An 18,658-nucleotide genomic window follows, 5' to 3' on the forward strand; every position below is an offset into this window, starting at 1 on the left:
GTATTGGGAAAACTGGATCATTTTCTTATACCATATGCAGAAATAAACTGAAAATGGATTAAAGACCTAAATGTGAGAACTGAAACCAAAAAGTTTGTGTAAGAACATATAGGCAGGAATCTATTAGACATCTGCTTAACAGCACATTTATGGATATGTCTTTTCAGGCAAGGAAAACAAAAGCAAAAATAAGCTATTGGGACTACACCAAAATAAAAAGCTTTTGTATAGCAAAAGAAACCATTAACAAAGAGAAAAGGCAACCTAGTGAATGGGAGAAGGTATTTGCAGGTAATATATCTGATAAGGAATTAATACTTAAAATATATAAAAAACTTAACACCACAGAACCCCAAATAATCCAATGAAAAATGGGCAGAGGATATGAATAGACAGGTTTCCAAAGAAGACATAGAGATGGTCAACAGACACATGAAAAGATGCTCAATATCACTAATCATCAGGGAAATGAAAAAAAAAATAATGAGATATTACCTCATGCCTCTCAGAATGACTAGTATCAAAAAGATAAGAAATAACAACTGTTGGTGAGGATGTGGGCAAAGGAACCCTCATGCATTGTTGAAAGGAAGTTTAATTGGTGAAATGGTGGAAAACGATATGGAGTTTCCTCAAAAAATTAAAAATAGAACTACCATAGTCTCCAGTAATTTCACTACTGGGTATTTACCCAAAGAAAATGAAAACACTGATTTGAAAAGATCTATGCACCCTTAAATGACATATCAGATAAAGGGCTAGTATCCAAAATCTATAAAGAACTCATCAAACTCAACACCAAAAGAACAAAGAATCCAATCAAGAAATGGGCAGAAGACATGAACAGACATTTTTCCAAAGAAGACATCCAAACGGCCAACAGACACATGAAAAAGTGTTCAGTATCGCTCGGCATCAGGGAAATCCAAATCAAAACCTCAATGAGATACCACCTCACACCAGTCAGAATGGCTAAAATTAACAAGTCAGGAAATGACAGATGTTGGCAGGGATGTGGAGAAAGGGGAACCCTCCTACACTGTTGGTGGGAATGCAAGCTGGTACAGCCACTCTGGAAAACAGTATGGAGGTTCCTCAAAAAGTTGAAAATAGAGCTACCATATGATCCAGCAATTGCGCTACTGGGTATTTACCCCAAAGATACAAAAGTAGGGACCCGAAAGGCTACGTGCACCCCGATGTTTATAGCAGCAATGTCCACAATAGCCAAACTGTGGAAAGAGCCAAGATGTCCATCAACAGATGAATGGATAAAGAAGAAGTGGTATATATATACAATGGAATATTATGCAGCCATCAAAAGGAATGAGATCTTGCCATTTGCAACGACGTGGATGGAACTGGAGGGTATTATGCTGAGCGAAATAAGTCAAACAGAGAAAGACATGTATCATATGACCTCACTGATATGAGGAATTCTTAATCTCAGGAAACAAACTGAGGGTTGCTGGAGTGGGGGGTAGGGTGGGAGGGATGGGGTGACTGGGTGATGGACACTGGGGAGGGTATGTGTTCTGGTAAGCGCTGTGAATTGTGCAAGACTGTTGAATCTCAGATCTGTACCTCTGAAACAAATAATGCAATATATGTTAAGAAAGAAAGAAAAGAAGAAGAATGTAGCAGGAGGGGATGAATGAAGGGGGGGAAATCGGAGGGGGAGAAGAACCATGAGAGACAATGGACTCTGAAAAACAAACTGAGGGTTCTAGAGGGGAGAGGGTGGGAGGATGGGTTAGCCTGGTGATGGGTATTAAAGAGGGCACGTTCTGCATGGAGCACTGGGTGTTATGCACAAACAATGAATCATGGAACACTATATCTAAAACTAATGATGTAATGTATGGGGATTAACATAACAATAAAAAAAATTAAAAAAAAAAAAAGATCTATGCACCCTTGTGTTTATTACAACATTATTTACAATAGCCAAGATACAGAAGCACCTGAAGTGTTCATTGATAGATGCAAGGATAGGAAGATTTTATACACCCACACATTTATACAACTGGGATATTAGTCATAAAAGGGAATGAGATCTTGCCATTGGCAACAACATGGGTGGACTTAGAGGATGTTATGTTAAGTGAAGTAAGTCAGAGAGATAAATAGCTTATGATTTCACTTATGTGAAATCTAAAAAATAATTTAAAAAAAACCCCATAAACTAATGATTGCCAGAGGGGAGGGGGTGGGGTGAAACAGGTGAAGGGGATTAAGAGGTACAAATTTCCAGGGGCACCTGGGTGGCTCAGTTGGTTAAGCATCTGACTCTTGGTTTCAGCTCAGGTCATGATCTCAGGGTCTTGAGATCAAGCCCCATGTCAGACTCTGGGCTGCATATGGAGAATGCTTAAGATTTTCCCTCTTCCTCTGCACTTCCCCCATCTCTCTCCCTCTCTCTCTCTCAAAAACAAAAACAAAAAAACAAATTTCCAATTACAACTCATAGAGATGAAAAGTATAATATAAGAAATATAGTCAATAATGTAATAACTTTGTAAAAAAATCCATAGCTCTAAAACAATGAGTTACTTTTATGTGGTTAACTTTTTTGGTAAGATTTTTCAATGATTGGCACTGTATAAATCCTGCCTCCATTTAAAAAAATTTTTCTCTGTAATATTTTTTGATGATTAATAACAAGTCTTCTGATTTTCATAGTATAAAAATAATTTAACATTATTTTATGAACTCTTAAAATTGGAGCCCCATAGATTTCTATTGAATATACTTTTTATTTTTAGACCCTGTTTATTAAGGGCTATATTTTTAAATATCCATATGATCTTAGAAGTATTATTTTTGTAGTTAGTCTCCACTTTGCCATCATATTTACTAAAAGTATTCAGAAGACTCCATGTTTAAATGTTTCAATATCCACGTGCTAGTCCTTTTTATTTTCCTTTTCTTAAATATTTATTTCTATATAATGATAAAGTGTGTTTAATATTTCTGAGCTATATTCATATCTGAGAAAAACCTATAGTTTTCAAACAAAAAAATCATTCTAACTGCAAATGAAATTCTTACCAACTTTCACTGTAAAACTGCAGTGATCATGTGATGTGGTGGTCTAGATCATCATCTCCAGTTCCAGTCTGATCTTTGCTCAATTTTAAATAATTTTTACCCTCTAAAATTTACATCATAGAATGATATAAATCGTATTTTTATTGTATTGATGTATATAAACTGTACTTGCTAAACTCACTATTTTTTTTCATGGCATGAGGAAAAGTATAAGGAAAGGAATGGTTGGATATTTTTTTGATAGTATGGAGACTGGATATGTGTTTGGTTTTATTAGTTATTCTTTATGACTTTTGTGTAATTTTGATACCTTATCAATCATTACTTATTTTCAAACACTGAATCCTTTTATCTGTCCACAACAAAAATTTTCCTTGTTTTCCTAAGTCTAACCTACTTGTCTATTTACACATCATTATAATACTGTAGATGTGCTGTCTACTGAATTGATTTGAATTCTATAGTGTCTATCACCTAAAATATAAATCTTTACACTGCTACCAATAATTTACTTAAAATCATTTAAAAAATCTTATCAACGAATGAGTTTTACATCTTTCTTACATATGTGTATATGTACAGACATGTGTATACACATGTAAAAGGTGTATATATGTGTGTATGTATGTATATGTATGTATGTATACACATACATATATAAAAGGTGTTATGAATGGTTGTTGGATATTGTCTAATTTTTTTTTAATTTTGTAACTTTTGAACCACTTTCACGCATTTTGTTAAACCCTCACCTCTGGCAACTACAAACCCGTTCTCTGTATCTATGAATTCACTTTTTAAATTTCACATATAAATGATATGATACAGCATTTGTCTTGCTCTAACTTATTTGCTTAGCATTATGCCCTCAAGGTCAATTCATGTTTCGAAAATGCCAAGATTTTCTTTTTCTTCGTGGGTGAATAATATGCCGCTCTGTGTATGCACATGTGTGTGTGTCCATCTGTGCATCACATTTTCTTTATTCATCTATTGATGGACACTTATCATGTTTCCATGTTCTAACTGTTGTAAATAATATTGCATTGAACATGATGGTGCAATTATCTTTTCAAGAGTGATTTTGCTTTCTTCAGATAAATATCCAGAAGTAGGACTGGTGAATCATATGGTAGTTGTGTTTTTAGTTTTCTGAGGAGTCTCCATACTGTTTTATATAGTGGCTGCACCAATTTACATGGTCACCAACAGTACAAAAGAGCTCCCTCTTCTCTACATCCTTACCAACATGTGTTAGGTCTTATCATTTTGAAAGTATCTATTCTAGTAAGATATTCACAATATCTTATTGTGATTTTGATTTGCATTTCCCTATGACTAGTAATATTGAGCACCTTTCCTTGTACTTGTTGGCCTTTGGATATCTTCTTTGGAAAAAAAGTCTATTCAGGTCCTCTGCCCATTTTTTTTAACCAGATATTTTTTTGCTGTTGAGTTGTAGGAGTTCTTTATATGTTTGGATATTAACCCTTTATTAGATAAGTTGTTTGAAAATACTCTCATTCTATAGAATAACTTTTTAATTTTTTAATAGTTCCCTTTGCTATACAGAAGCATTTTAGTTTGATGAGGTCCCGCTTGTTTATTTTTGCTTTTTGTTGCCCTTGCTCTTGGTGTCAAATCCAAAAAATCATCACCAAGACTGATGTCAAGGAGCTTACTTCCGATGTTTTCATCTAGGAATTTTGTTGTTTCACGTAGTACACTCACATCATTAATTCATTTTGAGTTGATTTTTATGTAAGGTGTAAGATAATGTCCCAGGTTCATTCTTTTGTGTGTAGCTATCCAGTTTCCTAAACACTATTTATTGAAGAGACTGTCCTTTCCCCATTGTATATTCTTGGCTCTTTTGTTGTGAAGTAATTGACCATATATGTGTGAGTTTACTTCTGGGATCTGTATTCTGTTCCATGATCTGTGTGTCTGTTTTTATGGCAATACCATACTATTTTGATAGCTATAGCTTTATAGTATAGTTTGAAATCAGGGAGTGTGATGCCTCCAGCTTTCTTCTTCAAAATTGCTTTGGCTCTTCATGGTCTTTTGTGGTTCAATATAAATTATAGGACAGTTATTTCTATTTCTGTGGAAAATGTCTTTGGAATTTTGATAGAGATTGCATCGAATGTGTAGATTGTTTCAGGTAGAATGGACATTTTAATGTTCTATCCATGAGCATGGAATGTCTTTCCATTTACTTGTATGTTCTTTGATTTCTTTCATCAATTCTTTATACTTCTCAGGGTACGGGTCTTTCATTTCCTTAGTTACATTTATTCCTAGGTACTTTTATTTTTTGGTTGCAGTTGTATACAAGATTATTTTCTTAATTCCCTTTTATTATATAGTTTATTAATAATGTAAAGAAATGCAACTGATTTTTGTATTGCATATTGCAATAATTTATTTTGCAATATGTATTCATTTGCAATAATAATTGCATATTGCAAAATGCATATTGATTTTGTATACTGTAACTTTACTGTGTTTATTAGTCCTAATAGGGTCTTGTGTGTGTGTGTGTGTGTGTGTGTTTGTGTGTGTGTGTAACCTTGAGGATTTTCTGTATATAATATGTTGCAAATAGAGACATTTTTACTTCTTCCATTCTGATTTGGATGCCTTATATTTCCTTTTTTTTGCCTAATTTCCCTACATAGGATTTCCATTAGTATTTTTTTTTAAGATCTTATTTATTTATTTGTCAGAGAGAGAGAGAACAAGCACAAGCAGGGGGAGCGTCAGGCAGAGGGAGGAGCAGGTTCCCTGCTGAGTAAGGAGCCCTATGTGGGACTCGATCCCAGGACCCTGAGATCATGACCATGAAGGCAGACGCTTAACTGATTGAGCCACCCAGGCATCCCTCCATTAGTATGTTGAATAAAACTGGTAAGAATGGGCATCCTTGTCTTGGTCATGATCTTAGAGGTAAAGGTTTCTGGTTTTCACTTTTGAGTATGATGTTAGCTGTTGGCTTGTCTTGTATGTCTTTTATTCTGTTGAGGTACATTCCCTGGGTAGTCACTCTATTGAGTTTTTTTCACAAATGGATGTTGAATTTTGTCAAATGCTTTTTCTGCATCTATTGAGATGATCATATGATTTTTACCTTTCATTTTGTTAATGTTGTATACCACATTGATTGTGGATGTTGAACCATCCTTGCATCTTTGGAATAAATCCTTCTTGATGATAGTATATGATTCCTTTAATGTGCTGTTGAATTCAGTTTGTTAATATTTTATGAAGGATGTTTGCACTCACATCCATCACAGATATTAGCCTATAGTTATTTTTCTTGTGTTATCTTTGCTTGGTTTTGTAGTATCAGGGTGATGCTGTCCTCATAAAACAATTTTGGAAGTACTCCCTCTTCTAATTTGTTTGTTGGTTTCATAATTGTTAATTTTTCATAATTGTTATGTTTTTATTTGAGGTATTTATTGTAATATCTCCTCATTCATTTCTTTTTTTTTTTTAGAGATTTTATTTATTTGACAGAGACAGCACGAGCAGAGGGAGAAAGAGAGAGAAGCAGGCTCCCTGCTGAGCAAGGAGCCCGATGTGGGACTCGATCCCAGGACCCTGGGATCATGACCCGGGCCAAAGGCAGCCGCTTAACCGACTGAGCCACCCAGGCGTCCCTCTCCTCTTTCATTTCTGATTTTATTTATTGAGTCCTCTCTCTTTTTCTTAGTTAATATAGCTAAGAGGGTGTCAGTTAACTTTTTCAAAAAACCAACTCTTCATTTGATATTTATGTCCAGTTTTTGTTTCATATTTGATTTATTTCTGCTGTAATCTTTATTTCTATCTGCTAACTTTGGACCTAGTTTGTTCTCTTTATTTTAGTTCCTTGAATTGTAATGTTAAGTTGCTTATTAGAGATTTTTCTCCTTTTTAATAAATGCATGTATTGCTGTAAATTTCCATCTTATTTTTGCATCTGCTGTATCCCATAGGTTTTGATGTATTTTGTTTTCACTTTTGTCTCAAGAAATTTTGAAATTTCTTAAACAACAAATTGTTGTTCAAGAATGTGTAACAAATTGTTCAAGAATGTGTTGTTGAGTTTCTATGTATCTATGAATTTTCCTGTATTCTTACTATCATTGATTTCTAGTTTCACTCCATTTTGGTTGGAAAAAATACTTGAAATTATAGGTGAACCTTGAACAATGAATGGTTGAACTTTGCAGATCCCCTTATACACAGATTTTTTTTTCAAAAAATACAGTACAGTAAATGTATTTTCTCTTTCTTATGATTTTCTTAGTAACATTTTCTTTTCTCTAGCTTACTTTATTATAAGAATTTAGTATATAATATACAAAATACATGTTCATCAACTGTTTCTGTTATCAGTAGGGCTTCCAGTCAACAATAGGCTATTAGTAGTTAAGTTTTTGATGAGTCAAAAGTTACACATGGATTTTCAACTGCATGGGATGTTGGCACCCCTAACCTCCATGTTGTTCAGAAGTCAACTTTATTTTGATCTCCTTAAATTTGTTAAAACTTGTTTTGAAACTTAGCCAGTGGTCTATCATGAAGAATATTTAATGTGCATAAGGAGAAAACTATGAACTGAACTGTAGCTAGAAAATTCACTTAGATCAGATAAATCAGTTAGATTTATTTGGTCTATACGGTTGTTCAAGTCAGTCATTTTTTAATTGAGTTACGTCTAGAGGTTCTACCCATTGTTAGTGGGGTATTGAAATATCCTACTAGTATTGTGTTGTCAATTTCTGCCTTCAGATCTGTCAATATTCATTTTATATATGTAGCTTCTCTGATGTTGCTTGCATATATATTTATAATAGCTTTAGCTTCTTCCTGTTGAACAGGCCCTATAATTATGATTATATAATTACAATTTTATAATAACTTTTTTTCTCAAAACAAGACTTTAGAGTCTACTTTATCTGATATCATTATAGCTGCTCCTGCTTTCTTTGGGTTACCATTTCCATTAATTTTTTTTCATTTTTCATCTCCTTATCTTCAGCCTATGTGGGCCTTTACTTCTAAAATGAATCTCTTCTATGGGGCGCCTGGGTGGCTCAGTTAGTTAAGCAACTGCCTTCGGCTCAGGTCATGATCCTGGAGTCCCGGGATCGAGTCCCACATCGGGCTCCCTGCTCAGTGGGGAGTCTGCTTCTCCCTCTGATCCTCCCCCTCTCATGTTCTCTGTCTCCCATTCTCTCTCTCAGATAAATAAATAAAATCTTTAAAAAAAATAAAAAAATAAAAAAATAAAATAAAATAAAATGAATCTCTTCTAGACAGCATATCACTGAATCTTGTTTGTGTTTTTTTTTTTTTTTTAATCCATTCAGCCACTGTATGTCTATTGATTGGTGAGTTTAATCCATTTACATTTAAGATGATTATTGGTAAGGGACAAGTTTGTATTACCATTTTAATTCTTTTTATCTTTTTTGGGGGGAGCTTCCCATTCATCTTCTCAACTCACTTCCTTTATTATTTGGTTATTTTTTGTAGTGACTTGTTTTTCTTTTTTTGTGTATGTTTTATGTGGGGTTTTTTTTTGGGGGGGGTTACCCTGAGGTTTAAATAAAATACCTTATAGTTACAACATATTTTAAGTTGCAAATATGTAACTTCAGTCACATACAAAACACTACACTTTTACTCCATCCCATACATACTTTGTGTTCTAGTAGTCAGAAGTTGATTCTTTTCATGTCATATATCCATTAACAAGTTTTTACCTATTAACTTTTATATTAGGGTTATATTAGTATTAAAAACCTTTATGGTACTTTGTTAATCTGTATATGTCTATATACTTAGCTTTACCTCTGAGATTTATGCTTTCATATGCCTTCACACTATTGTTTAGTATTTTTTTCATTGCAATTTGGAGAACTTTGTTAAGCATTTCTTATAAATCAGGTCTAGTACTCATGGATTTCTTCGGGTTTTGTTTGTCTAGGAAAGACTTTATTTCTCCTCTATTTTTTAAAGGATAATTTTGCTGAGTATAGTATTCTTGGTTAGCAGGTGTTTATTTGTTTTGTTATTTTTGTTGTTGTTTTGTGTGTGTGTGTGTGTGTGTGTGTTTTATTGGAATGCATTAAATATAACATCCCACTCTTTCCTGAATTGCAAAGTTTCTCCTGAAGAATCTGTGTATATTCTTAATGGATTCCTTTATGAGGATTTGCTTTTCTCTGGATTCTTTTAAAATTTCCCTTGATTTTTACAATTTGTTTTTTTTTGTTTTTTTTTTTTAATTTTTTTTATTTAATTTTTTTATTGTTATGTTAATCCCCATACATTACATCATTAATTTTAGATATAGTGTTCCATGATTCATTGTTTGTGCATAACACCCAGTGCTCCATGCAGAACGTGCCCTCCTCAATACCCATCACCAGGCTAACCCATCCTCCCAACCCCCTCCCCTCTAGAACCCTCAGTTTGTTTTTCAGAGTCCATTGTCTCTCATGGTTCTTCTCCCCCTCCGATTTCCCCCCCTTCATTCTTCCCCTCCTGCTACATTCTTCTTCTTCTTTTTTTCTTTCTTAACATATATTGCATTATTTGTTTCAGAGGTACAGATCTGAGATTCAACAGTCTTGCACAATTCACAGCGCTTACCAGAACACATACCCTCCCCAGTGTCCATCACCCAGTTACCCCATCCCTCCCACCCCACCCCCCACTCCAGCAACCCTCAGTTTGTTTCCTGAGATTAAGAATTCCTCATATCATTGAGGTCATATGATACATGTCTTTCTCTGTTTGACTTATTTCGCTCAGCATAATACCCTCCAGTTCCATCCACGTCGTTGCAAATGGCAAGATCTCATTCCTTTTGATGGCTGCATAATATTCCATTGTATATATATACCACTTCTTCTTTATCCATTCATCTGTTGATGGACATCTTGGCTCTTTCCACAGTTTGGCTATTGTGGACATTGCTGCTATAAACATCGGGGTGCACGTAGCCTTTCGGGTCCCTCCTTTTGTATCTTTGGGGTAAATACCCAGTAGTGCAATTGCTGGATCATATGGTAGCTCTATTTTCAACTTTTTGAGGAACCTCCATACTGTTTTCCAGAGTGGCTGCACCAGCTTGCATTCCCACCAACAGTGTAGGAGGGTTCCCCTTTCTCCGCATCCCCGCCAACATCTGTCATTTCCTGACTTGTTAATTTTAGCCATTCTGACTGGTGTGAGGTGGTATCTCATTGAGGTTTTGATTTGGATTTCCCTGATGCCGAGCGATATTGAACACTTTTTCATGTGTCTGTTGGCCATTTGGATGTCTTCTTTGGAAAAATGTCTGTTCATGTCTTCTGCCCATTTCTTGATTGGATTCTTTGTTCTTTTGGTGTTGAGTTTGATGAGTTCTTTATAGATTTTGGATACTAGCCCTTTATCTGATATGTCATTTGCAAATATCTTCTCCCATTCTGTCAGTTGTCTTTTGGTTTTGTGGACTGTTTCCTTTGCTGTGCAAAAGCTTTTTATCTTGACGAAGTCCCAATAGTTCATTTTTGCCCTTGCTTCCCTTGCCTTTGGTGATGTTTCTAGGAAGAAGTTGCTGCGGCTGAGGTCGAAGAGGTTGCTGCCTGTGTTCTCCTTTAGGATTTTGATGGACTCCTGTCTCACATTGAGGTCTTTCAACCATTTGGAGTCTATTTTTGTGTGTGGTGTAAGGAAATGGTCCAGTTTCATTCTTCTGCATGTGGCTGTCCAATTTTCCCAACACCATTTGTTGAAGAGACTGTCTTTTTTCCATTGGACATTCTTTCCTGCTTTGTCAAAGATGAGTTGACCATAGAGTTGAGGGTCCATTTCTGGGCTCTCTATTCTGTTCCATTGATCTATGTGTCTGTTTTTGTGCCAGTACCATACTGTCTTGATGATGACAGCTTTGTAGTAGAGCTGGAAGTCCGGGATTGTGATGCCGCCAGCTTTGCTTTTCTTTTTCAACATTCCTCTGGCTATGCGGGGTCTTTTCTGGTTCCATACAAATTTGAGGATTATTTGTTCCATTTCTTTGAAGAAAGTGGATGGTATTTTGATGGGGATTGCATTGAATGTGTAGATTGCTCTAGGTAGCATTGACATCTTCACAATATTTGTTCTTCCAATCCATGAGCATGGAACGTTTTTCCATTTCTTTGTGTCTTCCTCAATTTCTTTCATGAGTATTTTATAGTTTTCTGAGTACAGATCCTTTGCCTCTTTGGTTAGATTTATTCCTAGGTATCTTATGGTTTTGGGTGCAATTGTAAATGGGATCGACTCCTTAATTTCTCTTTCTTCTGACTTGTTGTTGGTGTATAGGAATGCCACTGACTTCTGTGCATTGATTTTATATCCTGCCACTTGACTGAATTCCTGTATGAGTTCTAGCAGTTTTGGGGTGGAGTCTTTGGGATTTTCCACATAAAGTATCATATCATCTGCAAAGAGTGAGAGTTTGACTTCTTCTTTGCCAATTTGGATGCCTTTGATTTCTTTTTGTTGTCTGATTGCTGTGGCTAGGACTTCCAATACTATGTTGAATAGCAGTGGCGATAGTGGACATCCCTGCCGCGTTCCTGACCTTAGGGGGAAAGCTCTCAGTTTTTCCCCATTGAGAATGATATTCGCTGTAGGTTTTTCATAGATGGCTTTTATGATATTGAGGTATGTACCCTCTATCCCTATACTCTGAAGAGTTTTGATCAAGAAAGGATGCTGTACTTTGTCAAATGCTTTTTCTGCATCTATTGAGAGGATCATATGATTCTTGTTCTTTCTTTTGTTAATGTATTGTATCACGTCGATTGATTTGCGGATGTTGAACCAACCTTGCAGCCCAGGGATAAATCCCACTTGGTCGTGGTGAATAATCCTTTTAATGTACTGTTGGATCCTATTGGCTAGTATTTTGGTGAGAATTTTTGCATCCATGTTCATCAGGGATATTGGTCTGTAATTCTCCTTTTTGATGGGGTCTTTGTCTGGTTTTGGGATCAAGGTAATGCTGGCCTCATAAAATGAGTTTGGAAGTTTTCCTTCCATTTCTATTTTTTGGAACAGTTTCAGAAGGATAGGTATTAATTCTTCTTGAAATGTTTGGTAGAATTCCCCTGGGAAGCCATCTGGCCCTGGGCTTTTGTGTTTTGGGAGATTTTTGATGACTGCTTCTATTTCCTTAGTGGTTATAGGTCTGTTCAGGTTTTCTATTTCTTCCTGGTTCAGTTTTGGTAGTTGATACATCCCTAGGAATGCATCCATTACTTCCAGGTTATCTAATTTGCTGGCATAGAGTTGCTCATAATATGTTCTTATAATTGTTTGTATTTCTTTGGTGTTGGTTGTGATTTCTCCTCTTTCATTCATGATTTTGTTGATTTGGGTCATTTCTCTTTTCTTTTTGATAAGTCTGGCCAGGGGCTTATCAATCTTGTTAATTCTTTCAAAGAACCAGCTCCTAGTTTCGTTGATCTGTTCTACTGTTCTTTTGGTTTCTATTTCATTGATTTCTGCTCTGATCTTTATTATTTCTCTTCTCCTGCTGGGTTTAGGCTTTATTTGCTGTTCTTTCTCCAGCTCCTTTAGGTGTAGGGTTAGGTTGTGTACTTGAGACCTTTCTTGTTTCTTGAGAAAGGCTTGTATTGCTATATACTTTCCTCTTAGGACTGCCTTTGCTGCATCCCAAAGATTTTGAAGAGTTGTGTTTTCATTTTCATTGGTTTCCATGAATTTTTTTAATTCTTCTTTAATTTCCTGGTTGACCCATTCATTCTTCAGTAGGATGCTCTTTAGCCTCCATGTATTTGAGTTCTTTCCGACTTTCCTCTTGTGATTGAGTTCTAGTTTCAAAGCATTGTGGTCTGAAAATATGCAGGGAATGATCCCAATCTTCTGGTACCGGTTGAGACCTGATTTATGACCTAGGATGTGATCTATTCTGGAGAATGTTCCATGGGCACTAGAGAAGAATGTGTATTCCGTTGCTTTGGGATGGAATGTTCTGAATATGTCTGTGAAGTCTATTTGGTCCAGTGTGTCATTTAAAGTCTTTATTTCCTTGTTGATCTTTTGCTTAGACGATCTGTCCATTTCAGTGAGGGGCGTGTTAAAGTCCCCCACTATTATTGTATTGTTGTCAATGTGTTTCTTTGCTTTTGTTATTAATTGCCTTATATAATTGGCTGCTCCCGTGTTAGGGGCATAGATATTTACAATTGTTAGATCTTCTTGTTGGATAGACCCTTTAAGTAGGATATAGTGTCCTTCCTCATCTCTTATTACAGTTTTTGGTTTAAAATCTAATTTGTCTGATATAAGGATTGCCACCCCAGCTTTCTTTTGGTGTCCATTAGCATGGTAAATGGTTTTCCACCCCCTCACTTTCAATCTGGGGGTGTCTTTGGGTCTAAAATGAGTCTCTTGCAGACAGCATATCGATGGGTCTTGTTTTTTAATCCAATCTGATAGCCTGTGTCTTTTGATTGGGGCATTTAGCCCATTTACATTCAGGGTAACTATTGAAAGATAGGAATTCAGTGCCATTGTATTGCCTGTAAAGTGACTGTTACTGTATATTGTTTGTGTTCCTTTCTGGTCTATGTTGCTTTTAGGCTCTCTCTTTGCTTAGAGGACCCCTTTCAATATTTCTTGTAGGGCTGGTTTCGTGTTTGCAAATTCCTTTAGTTTTTGTTTGTCCTGGAAGCTTTTGATCTCTCCTTCAATTTTCAATGACAGCCTAGCTGGATATAGTATTCTTGGCTGCATATTTTTCTCATTTAGTGCTCTGAATATGTCCTGCCAGTCCTTTCTGGCCTGCCAGGTCTCTGTGGATAAGTCTGTTGCCAATCTAATGTTTCTACCATTGTAGGTTACATATCTCTTCTCCCGAGCTGCTTTCAGGATTTTCTCTTTGTCTCTGAGACTCGTAAGTTTTACTATTAGATGTCGGGGTGTTGACCTATTTTTATTGATTTTGAGAGGGGTTCTCTGGGCTTCCTGGATTTTGATGCCTGTTTCCTTCCCCAAATTAGGGAAGTTCTCTGCTATAATTTGCTCCATTATACCTTCTGCCCCTCTCTCTCTTTCTTCTTCTTCTGGGATCCCAATTATTCTAATGTTGTTTCGTCTTATGGTATCGTTTATCTCTCGAATTCTGCCCTCGTGATCCAGTAGTTGTTTATCTCTCTTTTTCTCAGCTTCTTTATTTTCCATCATTTGGTCTTCTATCTCACTGATTCTTTCTTCTGCCTCATTTATCCTAGCAGTTAGCGCCCCCATATTTGATTGCACCTCATTGATAGCCTTTTTGATTTCTACTTGGTTCGATTTTAGTTCTTTTACTTCTCCAGAAAGTGTTTCTCTAATAACTTCCATGTTTTTTTCAAGCCCAGCTAGTATCTTTAAAGTGATGATTCTGAACTCTAGATCTGACATCGTACTAATGTCCGTATTGAGTAGGTCCCTGGCAGTCGGTACTACCTCTTGTTCTTTTTGTTGAGGTGATTTTTTCCGTCTTGTCATTTTGTGCAGAGGAGAATAGATTAATGAGAGAACAAAATGCTAGCAGGGTAACAACGTCCCCAGAAAATATACTCTAAACAAATCAGAAAAGACCTGAAGCAGTGGGAAAAGAAAGGGAAAGAGAGAAAAAAGAAAAAGAAAGAAAAAAAGAAAAAAGAAAAAGATAAAGATAAAAATAAACAAAAGCAGGACAAAACAAAACAAAACAAAAACAGAATGTGATCAAATATGATCAGGCTGGATTATAGATCAGTGCCACACACTAGATTTTGGGTGTATTTTGGTCTGTTAAAAGAAAGTCCCTCCCAAAATTTTAAAGAAAGAAAAACTTATATATGTACAAAAATAAGGGTTGATATGATGAAGGGATGGAATATGACTGTAAAGATGGAAATTATAAAAAATTTTTAAAAAGGATTTGATAAGTTGTTTGAAAAAAGAAAGAAGAGGATTAAAAAAAAAAAGAAAGAAAGAAAAAAGGGAGAGAATGTGATCAGGCAGGGGAGTAGAAAAAAACCATACACTAGAGATTTAGAGTATATTTTGATCTGTTAGAAGAAACTATCTCAAGATTTTAAAGAGAGAACAACTTATATATATATGCCAAAAATACGGGTAACTACTATGAAGGGATAGAATATGACTTTAAAAATGAAAAATAAAAATGTTTTTTTTTTAAAAAAGGGATTGATAAGATGTTGGTTGAAAAAGGGAAAAAGAAAAATTCAAAAAAAAAGAAAAAAGGAAAAAAGAAAAAAAGACAGTTAAAAAAAATAATTAACTTTGAAAGACTAAAGAATCATGGTAAAAAAAGCCATGAATTCTATGTGCAGTATTCCCCCTAGCGCTGGAGTTCTGCCGTTCTCATTGATCGGTAAACTTGGTCTTGGCTGGCTGTTCTCGCTGATCTTCTGGGGGAGGGGCCTGTTGCCGTGGTTCCCAAATGTCTTTGCCGGAGGCAAAATTGCCCCGCCCTTGCCGGTCCGGGCTAAGTAATCTGCTCGGGTTTGCTCTCCGGAGCTTTTGTTCCCTGCAAGCTTTCCGTACAGCTTTGGAGGCGGAGAGTGAAAATGGCGGCCTCCCAGTCTCCGCCCCGGAGGAGCCGAGAACTCAGGGCCCTGCTCCTCAGCGAGCCCCCAGAGAAAAGCAGTCAGTCACTCCCGTCTCCCCGGTCTCCGGCCGCACTCCATGCTCACCCGGCCTGTGACCGCGCCTTTCTATCTGGCACCCGACCCCGGGTGGAGTCTCCAAACCCAGCAGATCCCCGCGGTGCGCTCCCGCACCTCTCCTCCCGGGGGAAGAAGGTGAGTCTCCCCGGATCTGCCGCTTGTTGGGTCCCTGCTGGAGGAGCAGTGGCCCGACTGTGCCGCGGATCACGGTTTATAGCAACCCCGAGCTGAGAGCCCGCGCCTGGGCTCCGTCTCTGCAGCCGGCTTCCCTGCTCCGATACCTGGGAGCTCTGCCGCACTCAGGCACCCCCGGTCTTTCTGTGACCCCGAGGGTCCTGAGACCACACTGTCCCGCGAGGGTTCCACCCCCCACTTCGCCACCAGAGTGACGTCCCTCAGCGGAGCAGACTTCTAAAAGTTCCGATTTTGTGCTCCGCGGCTCTATCACTTGCCAGAAGCGGCCGACGGAGGCCCCTCCCCCGCCGTCTATCCTCCCGAATATTGCCTCGGATTCACTTCTCCGCACGTCCTACCTTCCAGAAAGTGGTCGCTTTTCTGTTCAGAGAGTTGTTGCTATTCTTTTCTTCGATCTCCTGTTGAGTTTGTAGGTGTTCAGAATGGTTTGATCCCTATCCAGCTGAATTCCTGAGAGGAGACGAAATCCAGGTCTCCTACTCCTCCGCCATCTTGCTCCGCCCCCCGATTTTTACAATTTGATTATAGTACATCTTGGTTAGCCTTCTTTGTCTTGTTCCTGTTAGAGAACCTGTAGTTCTATGAATCTTGATGTCCACTTCCCTCCCAAAGTAGGGAAGTTTTTATCCATTATTTATTTAAATAAGTGTTCTGCCCTTTTCTCTTTCTCTATTCTCCTTCTGGGAATCCTATAATGTACATATTGGTTCTCTCATTGGTTTCCCATAGATTTCTTCACTATTTTCACTCTTTTCCATTTTTTTTTCTTTTTTTCCTCTTCATCTTCTGACTGGATAACTTCAAATGACCTGACTATAAGTTTGTAGATCATTTCTTCTGCTTGATTAATCAGCTCAAGCTCTTTAAAGTACTCTTAAAGCTCTCCATTGCATTTTCATTTCATTCAATGTATTCTTCAGCTCCAGTATTAGTTTGGTTCTTTTTCTTTTTTTATAGTTTCTCTTTGTTGTATTGTCATGTGGCTTCTTCATTTTTCTTAAAACAATTATTTTAATTTTTGTTTTATCAAGCAATTTTTAGATCTTCTTTGACTTAAGATCAATTTCTAGAAAAGTATTGTGGCTTTCTGATGTCATGGTTCCTTGATTGTGTGTGTGTGTGGGGGGGTGTATTTCATAGCCTTTCATTGATGTCTGTTCATTTGAGGAAGCAGTCACCTCTTCCAGACTGGCTTTACTAGGGAAAGAACTTCATCTATTGGTGGGGGTGATGGTGCCATATGGGTGGGGTGCAGCAGCTCTTACTGTGGTGGGGGTGCAGTGGTAATTCTGTGTTCAGGGAGGGCACAATGTTACATCCTTTATAGAGCTCCATAAAAGCTGAGGTCAGCCTTGACAAAGACAGTAAGGGTCCTTGGAAGCCAAGGTTATGTGTATCCATGGTGGTAACAAGGGCTGCTGGTGTCTTTGGTAGAAAAATCTGTTGGACTCTTATTTTTCTCCCTGTAGGGGAGATGATGGTTGAAGGGGTCTTTGTTGGCACTGGGTCTGGTGCATGGGCACAAACATGACAGCAGCAGTGCTGTGATCTGGGGACTATGTGTACTTATGGCAGCAGTGACAATGGTGTCAGGAGTGTGGGAATATACTGAGTGGCCACAGAGCTAGAGTCCAGGGCTCAGGGGTTTTTCAGAACAACTATGGCACCTGGCCTAGGGTACAGGCTCACTCACCACAAATGCATCAGTGTCTGAAATATAGGTATGTACTGAATGGTCATAGAATTGGGGTCTGAGGGCGCCTGGGTGGCTCAGTCTTTAAGCGTCTGCCTTCGGCTCAGGTCATGATCCCAGGGTCCTGGGATCGAGCCCCACATCAGGCTCCCTGCTTGGCAGGAAGCCTGCGTCTCCCTCTCCCACTCCCCCTGCTTGTGTTCCTGCTCTCGCTATCTCTCTCTCTGTCAAATAAATAAATAAAATCTTAAAAAAAAAAAAAAAGAATTGGGGTCTGAGGCATGTGTGTGGTTGCAAGAGGGGAATGTTGGGGTGGTGTAAGATGTAGCCATGGATCTGGGGCCAGGGGGTGGGGGGCAAGAAACAGAGATGGTTCTAGTCCCAGGGTTTAGGATGGGTGTGTCAATAGTAATTCCTTTTCCCCAGCCCCAGAATAGGAATTGTACATACAAGACCCAAATACCCTTCATTTAGATTCACCTATTCACATTTTGTCCTGCTTGATCTGTCATTCATGTTCTTGCGTGTGCTATCTCTCTCTGCACTAATATCATAACCTTTAACTCTAATACTTCGGTGGGTATTTCCTAAGAGTAGGAATATTCTAATTCAGCACACTGAACACTGATACAATAATTTAACCATTCATGGTTCTTGAGTTTGGCCAAGAAAGAACTCAGAGCCAAACTCTTAAGTAAGCAAGGGTTTAATAGTCGTTCAAGTGAAAAGACACTCTCAAGATGGAAGAGTGGGCAGGCCCAGAGATGGCATCTGCACCGGGGCTCAGGGTTGTCTTTGCTTTTTATGTATGGATAGATTATGGGTCATAGCTGTGCAGATCCTGACTAGGGTTGCAGCCAATTATCTAAGGGACTCCTCCAACAATTGAAAGGGCAAGTTTTGGGCCCTTTTTGGTCCTTGTCAGCCTTCCTCTGCTCAAGGCAGGGGGGGCTTATGACCACAATGTAGATTTATTATAGTGAAGCCATAGGTTACT

This window comes from Halichoerus grypus, chromosome 12 (genome assembly GCF_964656455.1).
Source record: "Halichoerus grypus chromosome 12, mHalGry1.hap1.1, whole genome shotgun sequence".
NCBI lineage: Eukaryota > Metazoa > Chordata > Mammalia > Carnivora > Phocidae > Halichoerus > Halichoerus grypus.